A 16,802-nucleotide genomic window follows, 5' to 3' on the forward strand; every position below is an offset into this window, starting at 1 on the left:
CCTTGACAAGTCTGGCAAGCCTCCCAGCAAAGCCACTCTTCCCTTTCTTTATCAGAGCAGTTCCACCAGCCCCCAGTAGGCCTGGCCTACAAACTTGGGTCCCGTGTTCAAGACACCCAAACCCTTGACTATGACACCACCCTTTTAACCATTTATTAACCTGTCCAATCCTCCTAGCCTTTGCAAGGTCCTCCCCTGTGACCTGGAGAAGTGACAAAAAGACTATCTGAGCTCCAGAGCCCCTAACCACCTCTCCCAGGGCTCTGTAGTCCTTCTTTATACTCCTCAGGCTACTGCTATCTATATCCCTAGCACCCACATGTATCACTAGAAGTGTATAATAGTCCGTGGGACTTACTAGAGCAGGCAGCCTCTCTGCTACATCCCTGATCCGTGCCCCAGGTAGGCAACACACCTCCCTTGCGACCGGGTCAGGCCAACAGATGAGCGCTTCTGTCCCTTTCAAGGCAGAGTCCCCTACTACTACGACCCGCCGCTTTTTCCTGGCGGCACCAGTAGAGATCTTCTGTACCAGTGCACCAGCCGACTGTTTCTGATGCAAGTGCATTTCCTCATCAGCCCCCTGCAGGACAGCAAAGCGGTTCTGGGTGGGTACAGCAGATTTAGGAGGAAGCCCCTTGCTTTTAATTGCTCTCCTCCTCCTTTGGTTGTTTTTTTTTTTTGTTACTAATTCCCAGCTTCCCTGATCAACAGCCTCCTTCTTTCCTCCATGAGTTAGAGGGGAATCTTGAGGCCCCTGTGCTGTTTGGGCCTCGAGCAAGCAGTCCTGCTTCCTCTCAGCTTTCCTGACATCTGGCAGCTTACTGACAGCATGCCGTAGCTCACCCACTTGCTGGAGGAGGACCTCCATCAGGGAGCAGCGAGCGCAGCCCTGCCCATTCTGCAGCTTTCTCTCACAAGACCAGTGCAGGCACTCTCTACACTCCAAGCTCTGCACTGCAAACTCCCCACTTACCGGCTCTGTCTGGGTGCCTACGCTGGCCACCACTGGGGCGGCCAGGGCAGAGCTCCCAGACCGGACCCTGGTCGTACGGTGAGTGCTCACCATGCCGCTCACCTGCCCGTGCAAACTGTCATGCAAACTGCCTCGACCTGCTCTGTTTGCCCGCTCTGTTCGCCGCGCTCCTTGTCGCTGCGCTACCTGGGTAGATCTTTAACCACTCACAGTTGGTGCCACTCCTCTTGGCTCTGCCCCCGGTGAGTCACCTCCTCGCAGTAGCTGAGCTCTTTGCAAGTCCTGTCAAGGACTTGAGGCTCCCACCTCGATGGCTCTTGTCACTCTGTGGTGAGGTTTTTGGACAGTGATCTCCCCCGGCTCCGCTCCTGTGCCACAGGCGTCCTTTCTCAAGCCACCTCCCTCAGCAAGTTATAACGAAGGATTAGGTGATAGTGAGAAACCTGTGGTGTCACGCTGGGTCCCCCATCCCAGGCTAGATGATGAAGATCGATGAAGATGATGAAGATCGATGAAGAACGATGCTATGAGTTTTTCGGCCAAGTGGACTAGTCTAGAGAAAGGCATCTAGTCTCTGAGGGAATCAGCCATTGTAGAGATGATCTATCACATCACCAGTCTTGTTTAACATCTTTGTCGCTGACATGGACAGTGGGATTCAGCGCGCCCTCAGCAAGTTTGCCGATGACACCAAGCTGTGTGGTTTGGTTGATACGCTGGAGGGAAGGAATGCCATTCAGAGGGACCTTGACACGCTTGTGAGTTGGGCTGATGCCAACCTCATGAAGTTCAACCATGACAAGTGGAAGGTCCTACACCTGGGTTGGAACAATCCCAGGCACAGCTACAGGTTGGGCAAAAAGGAAATTCAGAGCAGCCCTGCGGAGAAGGACTTGGGGGTGTTGGTCGATAAGAAAATGAACGTGAGTCGGCAGTGTGTGCTTGCAGCCCAGAAAACCAACCGTATTGTGGGCTGCATCAAAAGGAGTGTGACCAGCAAGTCGAAGGAGGTGATCCTGCCCCTCTACTCTGCTCTTGGGAGACCTCACTTGGAGTACTCTGTACAGTTCTGGTGCTCTCAACATAAAAAGGACATGGAACTGCTGGAATAAGTCCAGAGGAGGGCCACGAGGATGATCAGGGGACTGGAGCACCTCCCATATTAAAACAGGCTGAGAAAGTTGGGGCTGTTCAGCCTGGAGAAGAGAAGGCTAAGTGGAGACCTCATAGTAGCCTTCCAGTATCTGAAGGGGGCCTACAGGGATTCTGGGGAGGGACTATTCATTAGGGACTGTAGTGATAGGACAAGGGGTAACGGGTTGAAACTTAAACAGCAGAGGTTTGGATTGGAAAATCAACTCACCAAAAGTCAAGTATTGGAACAGGCTGCCCAGGGAAGTGGTGGAATCACCGTTCCTGGCAGTGTTAAAAAAAACAGTGTAGATGAGGTCTTCAGTGACATCATTTAGTGGTGGTCTCGGAAGTCCTGGGGTAAAGGTTGGACTTAATTATCTTAAAAGTCTCTTCCAACCTAGCTGATTCTGTGATTCTATGTAGTTAAACTTCTTCTCTCTGTGATTCTACTGTTAGGGTGGTGAGGTACTGGAATGGGTTGCCCAGGGAGGTTGGTAATGCTCTATCCCTGGCGGTGTTCAAGGCCAGGTTGGATGAAGCCTTGGGTGATATGGTTTAGTGTGAGGTGTCCCTGCCCATTGCAGGGGGGTTGGAACTAGATGATCTTAAGGTCCTTTCCAACCCTAACTATTCTGTGGTTCTATGATTCTATGATTATATGACTCTACTTACACATCTACATCACAGACACAGCAATAAAAGTTTTCAATGACATGTGCATGCTGATTACAATTGACGGTGGCTAGCAGCCCCAGATAGTTTTTTGCTCGTACATTTGCATCCACAGGATCAATGGAGACTGCAGTAAGATGAACAACTAAGTGGTAGATAAAACACACTCTTAGATAGTGATGTTAATACAGTTAAGGATTGTATGAGTGATTTAATGCATATATTTTTATCTTCAGTACACAAAGTCCACACAGATGAGAAATACATGGCTTGGAATTAGATATCACTATATAACTGGTTGCAGCACATTAATAGGAGCTTTAATAACATATGCTTCCACTGTAATAAATATCCTCTGGAAAAAACATAACTAAATCTGCAGGAATAACCCCCCTTATCACATAATATTCTGCTTCACATATATGTCCTTTCTAGATGTCATGATTTAAGCCCAGCCAGCAACACAGAACCAGGCAGCCACTCGCTCACTAACCCCCCCTTCCTCCCCCCGCTCCCAGAGGGATGGGGAGGAGAATCGAAAGAATGTAACTCCCATGGCTTGAAATAAGAACAGGCCAGTAACTAAGGTATAACACAAAAAACTACTGCTACCACCAATAACAATAATGATAAGGGAAATAACAAGGGAAGAGAATACAACCGCTCACCACCCGCCAACCGATACCCAGCCCGACCCGAGCAGTGATCTCGCCCTTCCAGGTAACTGCCCCCGGAAGTTACTGGCAGAGCATGAGACTCAGAAAGCCTTTGGTCAGAGTAAACATTAATTTGCAGCAACTAAAAACATCGGTGTTTTCAGCACTGTTCGCAGGCTAAAAGTCAATAACCCAGCACTGCACCAGCTATTAAAAAGGAGAAAAGTGACTGCTACTGCTGAACCCAGGACACTAGAACAGGAGCTTTTAAAACTACCTTTACTTACCAGAATCTGACCCCACGTACAGACTGTCGACACAGGTCCACATTTCTTTAGCCCATACATACTCCTTGGAAAGGAACAGCCAGTGAAAGCCATGCACAGGCCCCTTCACAATTTTAAACTTCCAAGAAAGAAGTCGCACCAAGGAACTAGTACAGATGACCTTGCTTTCCTTTTCCTTAGTCAGAATCCCAAGTAAGGAGACCACCCCCTTAAGTAGGCTTCTACACAATTTACAGATAGCCAGGATCCAGGATTTGTTACTGTTCCTTGAAATATTAACTGTTTGGATTCTTCCTTCCAAACACAGTATCCAGTCAGGACAAATAGACTTCAGCAGCACTTTGCATCAGACACCTGTAATAACTGCTGATATTTGGAAAAAAAATATACAAATAGGTAAGAATATTCACACACAGTGTAGCCACCATGCATGCCTGGACTACCACCCCCCTGCTCAAGAGTTGGCTTCTTAATACATTGCAACTAAATGAGCATACCGAGATGAGTAGCTCCAGAGAAGACGCCTTCAGCACCAGAGCAAGGGGAAACACAGCATCTAGGAGCCTCAATTCTGAGTGGCAAGAGCCTCAAATCCTCATCAGGACTTGCCCAGAAGTCGGTAGCTCCGCTGACACGAGCAGCTGACTCATAGGGGGCAGTGCCAGGAGGGACGGCACCGCCCTGAGTGGGTAAAAGCCCGCCCTAAGGAGCGTGAGCGACCAGTAGCATGGTATAGTAGATTGTGCAGGTGGGTGAGTACTTGCCTCAGGGCTACGGCTCAGTCTGAGGGCCCTGCTCTGGTTGCCCTGCTCTAGTTGCCCTGTGGGTGGCCAGTATCGGCACCTAGACAGAGCTGATGAGAGGGGAGGCTGCAGTGCAGACCTCTTAGTAGGTACTTTTGCTTGTCTCTTGAGGCAAGTGTGCAAAATGGACAGGGCTGCACTCGGTGTGCCCTGGTGGAGGTCCTCCTGCAGCAGGTGGCTGAGCTGTGGGAGACTATCAGTAGGTTAAAGACTGTCAGTGGGCTAAAAGATGACAGGGAAGCCGAGAGGAAGCTGGACTGCTTGTTCCAGGCCCAAACTGCAGGGGCCACAAGTGTCCATCATAGCTCATACAGAAAAGGAGGAGGGCATTAACCCAGGAAGCTGGGAACTAGTAACAACAACAACAAAACAAAACAAAACAAAAAACCACACACCAAAAAAACCCAAACAAAATTAGGAAGAGGACAATTAAAAGCAAAGGGCTCCCTCCTAAATCTGATGTCCCCACCCAGAACCACAGTGCTGCAGGGGGCTAAGGGGGAAACACCCACCTTGCCGAATGAACAGCTGGCTGATGCACCAGTAAAGAGGATTACTACTGGTGCCTCCAGGAAAAAGCAGCAGGTCATAGTAGTAGGTGACTCTACTTTGAAAGGCACAGAAGCACCCATCTGTTGGCCTGACCCAGTCTCTAGGGAGGTGTGTTTCCTACTAGGGGCTTGGATCAGGGATGCTGCTGAGAGGCTGCCTGGTCTAGTAAGTCCATCTATTACCCACTTCTTATGGTCCATGTGGGTGTGAGTGATATTGACAGCAGTATCCTGGGAATCATTAAGAAGGACTACAGAGCCCTGGGAGAAGTGGTTAGGGGCTCTGGAGCTCAAATAATTTTTTCATCGATCCTCCAGGTCAAAGGGGAGGACCTTGAAAAAGGCAGGCGGATTCGGCAGGTTGACAAGTGGTTAAAAGGGTGGTGCCATAGTCAGGGGTTTGGTTATTTAGAACATGGGGCTCAATTTGGGAGGCCAGGTCTACTGGAGCCTGGTGGAGCTGGCCTGACAAGGGGAAGAGCTGCTTTGGTGGGAGGCTTGCCAGGCTGGTTAAGGCAATTTTAAACTAGGTGTGTTGGGGGAGGGGGGCACTGACCCATCCCAACACTCCCAGTCAGTTGCCAGCACCTGTAATAACTGCTTGGAGCGATGCAGAGATATTTCAGCTGCTCCAGCCAATGAGTCAGCTTCATTTAGAGCTTGGCTCAGATGCCTCTATACAAATGCCTGTAGTATGGGAAATAAACAAGAGGAATTAAGAGATGTGTGCATGGCTACAGGGGTATGATATCATTGTCATCTCAGAAACATGGTGGGATGGCTCCTATGACTGTGGTGTTGGAATGGAAGGTTACAGGCTCTTTAGAAAAGACAGGCAAGGCAGATGGGGAGGGGGAGTTGTTATTTATGTCAGCAATAGGCTGGAAAGTATGGAACTCTGTCTGAAGACAGATGATCAGTCAACAGAGAGCTTGTGTGTCAGGGCCAAAGGGAGAACAGTGATGGGGGATATTACTGTGGGGATCTGTTACAGACTGCCTGATCAAGAGTATTCTGTGGATGAAGTGTTCTATAGACACATAGGAACAGCCTCATGCTCGCAGACCCTTGTCCTCATGGGGGTCTTCAACCATCCTAATATCTGTTGGAGGGACAAGCAATCCATGAGTTTCCTCGATTGTGTGGAAGACAAATTCCTCTTGCAAGTAACAGAGGAGCTGACAAGGAGAGGTGCCATGCTTGACCTCGTGCTCACCAACAGGGAGGGGCTGGTTGGGAATGTGGTGCTCTAGGGCAGCCTTGGCTGTAGCAATCGTGAGTGGTTTGAGAAACTCAGGACAGTGAGAAGGGCACTCAGTAAGCTCACTGCCCTAGACTTCAAGAGAGCAGACTTTGGCCTCTTCAGGAACCTGCTTAGTAAGGTTCCATGGTGTCCTGGGTTCAGCAGTAGCAGTCATTTTTCTCCTTAGTAGCTGGTGCAGTGCTGGGTTTTTGACTTTCAGTCTGGGAACAGTGCTGATAACACCGCTGTTTTTAGTTGTTGCTCAGTAATGTTTACTCTGACCAAGGACTTCCTCAGTCTCATGCTCTGCCAGGGAGGAGGGGAGGCCGGGAGGAAGCAGAGACAGGACACCTGTCCCAAATTAACCCAAGGGGTATTCCATACCACATCACTTCATGGCCACTATATAAACTGGGGGCAGTTACCTGGAAGGGTTAGATCACTGCTCGGTCGGGATGGGCATCAGTCAGCAGGTGGTGAGCAGTTGCATTCTCTTCCCTTGTTATTTCCCTTATTGATGTGCGGATAGACTCCACAACTAGTTAAGGTTGTAAAGTAGGTATGCTTTTATTCAGCACTGAGGTGCATGGGGATCGCTCCTGCAAAGCATGCACACCTCAGGGTTGTTCTCCCTTTACATTTATTCTCTTAAGGTATACATAGACATGAGGTTGCTCAATTCGCCTATACATATTTAGTATCTATCCCTGCTTCGTATTATAATGAGCCAGAAGGTCCTTTGCACCTGTGCAGTGCCCCTTCTGGTCATGGGCAGGGGTCTCAGGATGAAGTAAATGAGTCTTCCTCTTCTTAAACTTTACACCTTTTAACCTTCAGACATGGCCTTAGGGTTTGGTCGGCACCCAGTCTGCTTCTCCCCCACTTCTCAGTAGGACCAAACACCTGTGCTTTTGTCATGGTCTTATGGCTTGGTCGCCCAGTCTGCCTCTCCCTGGCTTATCAGCAGAACCAATCATCTGCTTCTGTCAGTAGAACTAGCATCTGCTTCTCCCCCTCCAGCAGTAATCAATGCCTTGGCAAGATGGCAATGGCAGGTACTTAGGACAGACAATACTTTTGTTTAAGCAAAGGAATTCCTTTAACCCCCTTGTACAATTTCTCTGTATTACCCCCCTGTACATTGGTTACCCCTGTATCAATCCCCCTTTTTCTATAAAGTGAGTAAATTCTTTTACTATATTATTTATGACAGCTATCCATGTTCCTTCTATTGATTTATGAAGTCATTTTGATAAAAATATACCTGGAGAAGGCCTTTGTTAAGTATATCTCTGAACCATCCAGTAACTCCTAGGTTATTTAGCTATTCATCCAATCCACCTCCAACAATTTTAAGCTCTTGCATAGTCTCCTGCAATTTTCACAGCTTAGCATGGATTGATTCAGAATGGTCAGATTAAGTTCATGCAGCACATACCTTTGAAATCCTCACAACCATGTCCATGGGCCAATTATAAAACTATGGCTTGGGCCACGGTATAGGTATAAAAGATTTCATTTTAAAACCAAAACCTTTTCTACAAGACACCCACTGTGTCTGGCAGGACCCAAACCACCAGATGCCCACTGCCTCCTGTGATTGTAAACCACAAGATGCCCGCTGCTTCTTGTGGGTGTATACCAAATGGACACTAGCAGTCGGGTATACACCTAATTGGGCCAAGCTTCATGTAGTATGTGCAGCACTTGCACTGCCCTATCTCATTCAGGTAGTAAGTGATACCTGGATTTATATTCTGATTACAATTGCAACATTGTGTTAACACCCATGGATCACTATCTTTCTCGAGTTGGTCTGTTATTACTGCTTGATGTGATTTTCCAGGGAGCTTTTGGAGGCTTTTTGAATCCAGATGCTTTGTTCTCTAATTTTGATAGCAGTGAAAGTTGTGAGTAATACTTGGAACAGCCCCTTCCATGTTTGTTTGAGATCTTCTTCCCCTGTGGGTCTGAAAGATTTTATATACACATAATATTTTTTTTATCTCCTGGGTTTTTGCGCTTCTAGTTGGAAAGGCTTCTGGCCAACCTGAAAAGGTGCCTGTTAGTACCAACAAAAGCCTATACCCCCTTTCCTTTGGCAGTTCCATAAAGTCAATCTGCCATTGTTGGCCTGGTCCATTTGTTCCCTTTTAGATATTTCCAGATTGCAGTGTTGCTTATATTACTCTCCATTGCCTCCCAGGGCCATCTCTCTCCCTGGTTAGTTCCCCCACAAACATAGCAGTTAGTTACATTCAATGCTTTAGCTATATTTTCAGCAAGATTTACAAAGAGATTTTTAGCAACTGTGGGAATTTCATATTGGACTCCAGTTTCCATTTCATGATAGAAGGAATTGAATAATAAATGATGTTGTATTGACTCTCTATATTTTTCTTTGATCTTAATAGCAATAATCACACCTGGGTCTTCTCCAGTTCCATATGTCTTAAGTCCAATTTTAGTTACTTCTTTCTGTTTCCAATTTTTCAAATCTATGAGAGTTAAATTTACTGGATTGCAGGCATGGGTTGTACAGCTGCTGTTTGTTTGTATTCTTGCACATTGATAATCATATGCCCAGCCTGCAGTATTCCAGCATACACAAGACCATCCTTTCTTCCAGAGGTGTGATGACTAATACCTAGCAGTTTGACTAGGTACATAATCAGGATTTATGTGACATTGGTATCCACCTGGGCGAATATATTTGGTTGGCTAGCCTCCACTCTGAACTTCCACAATTAGTATCTAAATCATCATCTATAATATCACATGCATCAAAAATTATTGACAGTGACGTAACTTATTCCAATTAATCTTCTTTCTTCTGAATTTGTTCTCACTGAGTTTGATTATATATGCAACTGCCTATCTTTGTTCCTTTGCATTCATAAACGGTGTGGTAGATCAGCGTTTGAGAGTTTACTCTCCCTTGTCTAGTTGTGGTAATGCATTCACTACAGTTGTTGTGAATGATTTTAGAAGCCACGGCATTTTCCCATATGGTTCCTATCAGAACCGACACCAAAAGAGGTTGACATGGTTTGAGCATGTTTTGAGGGTGTTTTTGTTCAAGGTTTTTTCCAGCCAGGTGGAGGAGGGGAGTCCGGGAGGAAGGAGAGACAGGACACCTGACCCAGGCTAGCTAATGAGGTATTCCATACCATAGCATGTGATGCCCAGGATGCATACTGGGAAAGAGAGAGGGCTGGAGAGGTAGAGCTCTGGAGAAAAATGGAGGAGGGAGCACGCGGTGCTCGGCCGGGCAGGGTGGAGTGAGTTATGGGTCGGTGGCTGGTGGGGTGTTGTATTCTTTTCACTTGCTGTTTGCTGTATCATTATTATTTGTAGTAGTAAATGGCAGTAGGGGTTTTGTGTTATGTGTTAGCAATTAAACCGTTCTTATCTCAATCCGTGGGGGCTACATTCTTTGGATTCTCCTTTCTAACTCTCCGGGAGTTGGGGGACTTGGTTTAAACCACGACATTTTTGGCGCCCAACGTGGGGCCCGAGGGTTTGAGATAAGAACAGATCTGAGCGGATTTATGGTCTCTTGTCACAATGCTGATTTATTGGCTCTTAGAGGTTTTTCTCTGGATCTCACTGTTTTGGGATTTTGCCTGGTACTTTGTGTATGGATTGGATGTGTTTGTGTTTGTCGATCATGGGGCTTGGGCTAAAGTTTTTGTTTCACTGTACTTTGTGTCGGAGGCTTGTAATATGGTGGGGCTCCGGCAGCAGGGGGGATGGACGTGGCCGTGGACTTGGACTTGTACCAGGCCGTCCTGCTGCTCTTCGCCGTCCTTGTCCTTATCCTCTTCGTCGTCTGCGTGGAGCTGCGTGAAGTCAGGAAGGAGCGGCCCTGGGAGCTGCCGGCAGCTGAGGCTGCCAGGGAGAGCGGCACAGGGAGCCAAATGGCTGTGGCAGAGCAACGGGAACAGGCGGGGGAGGAGCGGAGCAGGGCGGTAGCTGAGCAGCGGGACCAGGCAGCGGGGGAGGTGAGTCCCGCAGCCATTCCCGACCCTCCGACGGCCGAGAGTGTCCCCCGGAAGTCGCCCGCCGAGCCCCAGCAGGATGCAGGAGACCACGCAGCACTTCCCAGCAAGGCAGTGGAGGAACCGAGTCCTGCCGCCGTTCCGAACCCCGCAGCGGCCGAGAATATTCCCCGGAAGTCATCTGCTGAGCCCCAGCAGGATACAGGAGACCACGCAGCATTTCCCAGCAAGGCAGAGAAGGAAGATCCGGACTCAGGAGAAGAGAAGCTGGTGGTGGGAGAACTGACAAGCAGGGCAGCTACATCAGCCCTGATCCCAAAAGTTAAGCAGAGTCAGGTTTGGGTCTTGTCTAAGGTTAGACAAGTACACAGGAGCACCAGTAGACTGTCCCTGTTATAAATTGAGACCACAACGGATCATAATCCAATTAGAATTTTATTAATTATTGCAAGTAGAATATGAGCAAACCCAGCGCTGGACAACAGGGTAGTCTGCGCTCCGCCAACTGCCGTGCTGAGCAGTTCAAAAAGCCCCCCCTTATACATCTTTTACTTCCGTGTTCATGACGTAGTTGAGGTACTCTGTGCATGCTTCAGCTGTTGCTAGGGGGTCGACTTCTGCCTCCTGGTGGTCAGTGAGGCTGAAGTAAGAAGTCTTCCTCCTTTGTCCCATAGTTGACCCTTCATTTATATGTCCTTATATGGAGTGGTTTGTCTTATTTCTGCCAGTTCCTGGAACATCTTGCAAGCCAGTTTCTGTAACATCTTGTGGTCATCTTATGTTTGCATAAACGGTTTCTGGTTTAATTGGTGTAAGCGATTGCGGTTATCTTATCTTGCATAAGCTGTGTCCGTTAACTGTGTGCATAAGCAATTTCATATCTTCTGTTGCCTAACCTTTATATTGGGCTTAACATATATATACCTAACATATATCTTAATAAACAATAACTGATTCTTTAGTTTTTCACAATCCCCCCTTTTTCTTTTTATCCTATTATTGTTTATTAGATGCTGCTTTCATTCTCGGCACTGCAAATAAACCTTTTTCCACAATTCCAACATTTATCAGAACACTCACAGGGTAATATCTCACAATTACAATCAGTGTAGCCCCTATGTGGCATAATACATTCACAACAATCTTCATCCTCATTGATAGATGCACTTTTATATTCTGCCCCAGACCTCGTAGTTAAAATAAGCATTTTAGCTATGTCAAATCGTTCTCTAATAAAGCGTAAAATATAGCGTAATATACAAGGCCCAAATATAAGTCCCAAAATCAATATAAGAAGCGGTCCTGCTAAAGCAGACAACAAAGTGGTTAGCCAAGGTGAAATATTAAACCACTTTTCATACCATGACCTGCCCACCTCACGATCCTTTTTACGTTGATCTAACCTTTTTTGGAGTTCAGACATAGTGTCCTGGACTACTCCCGTATGGTCAGCAAAAGAGCAACATTCTTCACCGAGAGCTACACATAACCCTCCTTCCTTTAGGAATAATAGATCTAATCCTCTTCTATTTTGCAGTACTACTTCTGATAAAGACTTTACTGAAGTGGCTAAATCTTGAATGGATTGTTCTATTTTTGCTAAATCCTCATCTACAGCCATCTGTAAACTTTGTAATTCCTGACCTTTTACTGGGGAGGCTATGCCTGTACCTGCTCCAACTCCGCCCGCTATCAGCAGTGTAGCTAAGGTTATCACTGTAATTGGCTCTCGTTTTTGTCTATTCAGGTTTCCTCCAAAGTGGTGTAACACCTCCTCAGAGGTGTGATAGATCAGACGAGGAACAATCATCACCTGTACACAAAACTGAGATTGATCAAACACGTTTAGGGATAGGCAAGGTGTTACCCCGATGTCTGAACAAACCCATTTAGTTCCTGGTGTCGGGATAGCCCATTTGTAATTTCTATTCTTGTGTCTCTTTATAGTTTCTGTAGTGATAGTTACCGTTTGGTTGCACAAAGACTGATAATTTTTGGGCACTGTACCTATACATTTTCCTTGACCTGTTACTAATTGAATAGTAATTCCTTGCGTATGGTTTTTCTGATCATTCCATGGGCATTCTCGTGGGTTTGAACCACTAGACCATTGAATCTTACCTACTCTTCCAATTGCCTCAAAATATGGTGGTCTAACATTGTAACATAACCAGCATTCCTTAGTTAAATTTGGTTGGCTTTCATTAAGGGCACGATAAGAGGCTTGCATTAAGTCCCATAAAGGGTCTTTTGATTTTGACACTCCTGAATCCCTAACTAAAGAGGACTCAGTTACTGTGTCATTAGTTGTTCTATCTGTTACTGATAGGGAGTTTGGACGAGTAGTTGTAACACTTGTGGGGACAATCTTTTTCTTAGGGAAAGTGGGTGAATTCAATACTTTATTCGGCCCAACAGGGAGTGGATCATGTGGTATTCTAATTTTTCTTATGAGAAAGTGCCCTCCCCTGTCTTTAGGAATTCCTTCATAGACACGTATTCCCCATGTTTGTCCTACTAACCACTTGTCTTCCATAGGATGCAATACTTGAATTTTAATGCGGGTACAGATTTCTTTATCACGTGAATGTACATAATCCAAGTCACGTAGACCTGTAAGATCTACACCTATTTCCTCAGGTACACATCCGTTAGGAGTCCAGGTTGCTTTTATATATTTATCAGGAGCATTTACTGACTAGGCCGAGGCTATTGTCTCACATCCCCAATAACCACAATAATAGTGTCCAGGATAATTACAGTAAGACGGTCCAGAGGCCGGACATATATAAAATGGAGGTCCTTTTTCACAAGGTATTGGTACTAACTTACAAAGTTTCACTACAAATTCAGGTGGCCCTGGTCTGCTAAAAGTGGCTATTGTTTTCATTCCTTCCCAAGATATTAGTTCCCACTCAAATGGTTCATGTGGGTTTCCTCCTTCTGCCTGGGTTATTATCAATATCAAGACTAACGGTATACCAGGAAAAAGGGTGTCTATCAATTTTGCCAATTCAAGTATATTTTTACCAATCCTGGGGAAGTTCAGCCATTGGTGCTTTTGCGTCCCATTGTTCTGGTTCTTTTCTCCACAGTTTGTTCCTCTTCTGCCTCGCCCGTTGGCTCGGTTGCTTCGAGTCACAGGGTGTACCATCTTCTCGGCAGCAAGGGAATTCTTCAGGAGAACAGCTGTTTCGGGATTTCTGCCTATTTATATAGGCTTCCCATTTTGCAGCTTTAACTAATGGGGCAAAGCAAGACACAGTTAGTACTTCCCTTCTGCACTTTATGGCCAAGATTTCAGCCACAAAGGGGACTGGTTCGTTAGAATGGTAACAATAATATTGAGGGTTTATTCCTTTGGAAAAAATTTCCCACCACTCATGGGATTCTTGAATAATTTCTTGTTTAGACTCTAATTGTTTTAGTTTCCACTCAGTGAGAGTTCTTTGGATTTTCCAACACTGTGTGCAAACTCCTATTGGAGGGTATCCATATTCACAGTGTGTCCACCATTTATCCTGGCATACCTTACATTTAAAACAAGCAAATGGCTAACAATTGCAGTTTAAATTGTTACACCTAATTCGTATATCTAAAGTACATATATTACTTACATTAACATATTTTTTATATTCACTATTGTGTGGTTGCATATGTCTAGCAATTTCCTTCAACACACTTTGTACGCTTCCATATATAATAGATAAGAAAAGAAACAATTACAGCAAATATAAACAGCAATAGACACTTTATACCAACAGGTAATGCAGCAAAAAAATCATATAAAGTCTCTATCATTTCGTTATCTTTTCAGGGTTATCTTGGTGTCACCTGGGGTACTAATTACTTTCCAGTGGGGTCTCGTCACTGGGCCTTTAATGCGACTGGCATGAGTCCATCCACGCTCAGCAGTCCGAACAGCTGTTTCTGTTGTAAGCAAAACAAGATAAGGTCCCTCCCAATTGGGTTTTAAGGTTTCTTCCTTCCACACTTTAATCAATATCCAATCCCCAGGTTTAACATTGTGGATTTTTAAGTCCAACGGGGGTCGTTGCACAATCAGTCCATGTTCCCAAAGCTTGTTACGATGTTTTGCTAATTGTGAAACATATTCATTAATCACACGGTCTCGAATTAAAACATTTGTTTGTGGGCTTTCAATTCTATAAGACATTCTATACACCATTTCAAATGCTGATATTCCTACATCTGCTCGGGGTCTGGTTCTGAGAATTAATAGTGCCATGGGTAGGCACTTAATCCATGATAATTTGGTTTCTATCATTAATTTAGTCAAAATAGTTTTAATTTCCCCATTCATTCTTTCAACTTTTCCTGAACTTTGTGGATGCCATGGTGTATGGTATTTCCACTTAATACCCAAGCTTTCTGTCAGATCTCTAACAATTTTTGACACAAAATGTGTTCCTCTGTCCGAATCGATTACTTCAGGTACTCCATATCAAGGTATAACATGTTCAAGTAACACTTTAGTGACTTGGTTAGTGGTTGCCCTGGAGGTAGGAAAAGCCTCAACATAATGTGTTAAATGATCCACCATTACTAATAAATATTTGTTACGCCCTACCCTAGGTAGTTCAGTAAAATCTATTTGTATGTGTGAGAAAGGTCTGTATGCTGGGGAATGTCCTCCAAGAGGTCTCTGTCTCATGTTGTTTCGATTAACCTTTTGACAGATCTCGCAGGCTGCCGTGACTGTCTTTGCTATATTATATACGCCTATACAGGCAAACTGTTGATTAAAATGGTCAACTAACGCATGGGTTCCCCAGTGTGTTTTACTGAGTATTCTTGAAAATATTTCAAGTGCTATACCCTTCGGCAAGACTTCTCTCTCATCTGGCAATATGTATTTCCCATCTTGTTCCTTAGCTCCCATTTGTTCTAGTTTTTCCTTTTCTGCAGACTCAAAACTCAAATTTTTACTAACAGGTACTTGTTGCATAGTCAAAATCATACTATAATTGCCTGCCACTCGTTTTGCTTCTGTATCAGCTGCATTATTTCCCCTAAATTGATAACTTGTACCTCGCTGGTGTCCCTTTATATGTACAACTGCTATTTTATTCGGCATTTTCAATGCTCCCAGAACTCGCCGAATTAATTCCGGGTGTATCAGTTCTTTTCCCTGTGAGTTAACAAACCCTCTTTCCTCCCATATTTTCCCAAAAGCGTGTACTACTCTGAACGCATAACGTGAGTCTGTATATATAGTTCCATCCTTTCCCTTCAGTGACACTAATGCTTTCCGCAATGCATATAGCTCACAGGCTTGAGCCGACCAGCTGGCACTCAGGGGGCCTGATTCTATTGTCTTAAATTCTCCTTTTTCCAACTTAACGATGGCATATCCGGACAATCATTTACCTTCCACTATTTGTGATGACCCATCTATAAATAATACTTTTCCATATTGTAGTTCTTCTTCTTCTAAGTCTGGCCTAATACGTGTTTGTTGTTCAATTGTTTGAAAACAATTGTGCAATAGTTCATTACCTTCCCCTGTGTACAAAAATTCAGCGGGGTTAACTGCTCCAATAGTTTTTAAAGATAGTTTAGGGGATTCTATAAGTATTCCCTCATACTTTAATAATCGGTTATCTGTAAGCCATTTTTCTGCTTTTTGTTGTAACACTCCCCTGATGTTATGAGGCGCATATAAGACAACTTCCCCATTAAAAGTAATGCGATTCGTTTCCTCAAGTAATAAGGCAGCAGCAACAATGATTTGTAAACAACTCGGCCAACCCCTGCTCACAGGGTCCAACAGCTTTGATAGGTATGTCACCGGTTTCTTTTGTCCGGCCCATTCCTGAGTTAATACTCCGAATGCCGTTCCTTCATATATGTTAACAAATAAATGGAATGGCCGTTTTAAATCTGGGAGACTTAAAACTGGTGCTTGACTTAGCTCCCTTTTGAGACTGGCAAACTGCTCTTGATCCTGAGGAGTCCACTTGGGTGTTTTGTCTTTAGACAGTTGTTCATATAAGAATTTAACTTTAAAGCTGTAGTTTTCTATCCATTGCCTACAATACCCAAATAGCCCTAATACCTGCCGAATTTGCCTCTTAGTGACAGGCATAGGTAATTCCAGAATTCCTTTAATACGCTCTGGATCTAATATCTTCTGGCCGTTAAACAGATAATGTCCCAGATATTTCACTTTTTCTTCCACAAATTGTAACTTTTCTTGTGATACCTGTAGTCCCTTTTGTGCAATAAAGTTTAGGAGTCTAATGGTTTCTTTTCTTACATTCTCCTTATTATTTCCTGCTATGAGCAGATCATCTACATACTGTAACAGCACATTCCCCGTTTGTACCTGATATTCTATTAAGAGCTCTTCCAGGGCCTGTCCAAACAGATTAGGGGATTCAGTGAACCCTTGGGGGAGCACGGTCCATCTCAATTGCTGTCTCCGGCCCGTCTCTATGTCTTCCCATTCAAAGGCA

The sequence above is a fragment of the Melopsittacus undulatus genome, assembly GCF_012275295.1.
Source record: "Melopsittacus undulatus isolate bMelUnd1 chromosome W unlocalized genomic scaffold, bMelUnd1.mat.Z SUPER_W_unloc_2, whole genome shotgun sequence".
NCBI classification, from domain to species: domain Eukaryota; kingdom Metazoa; phylum Chordata; class Aves; order Psittaciformes; family Psittaculidae; genus Melopsittacus; species Melopsittacus undulatus.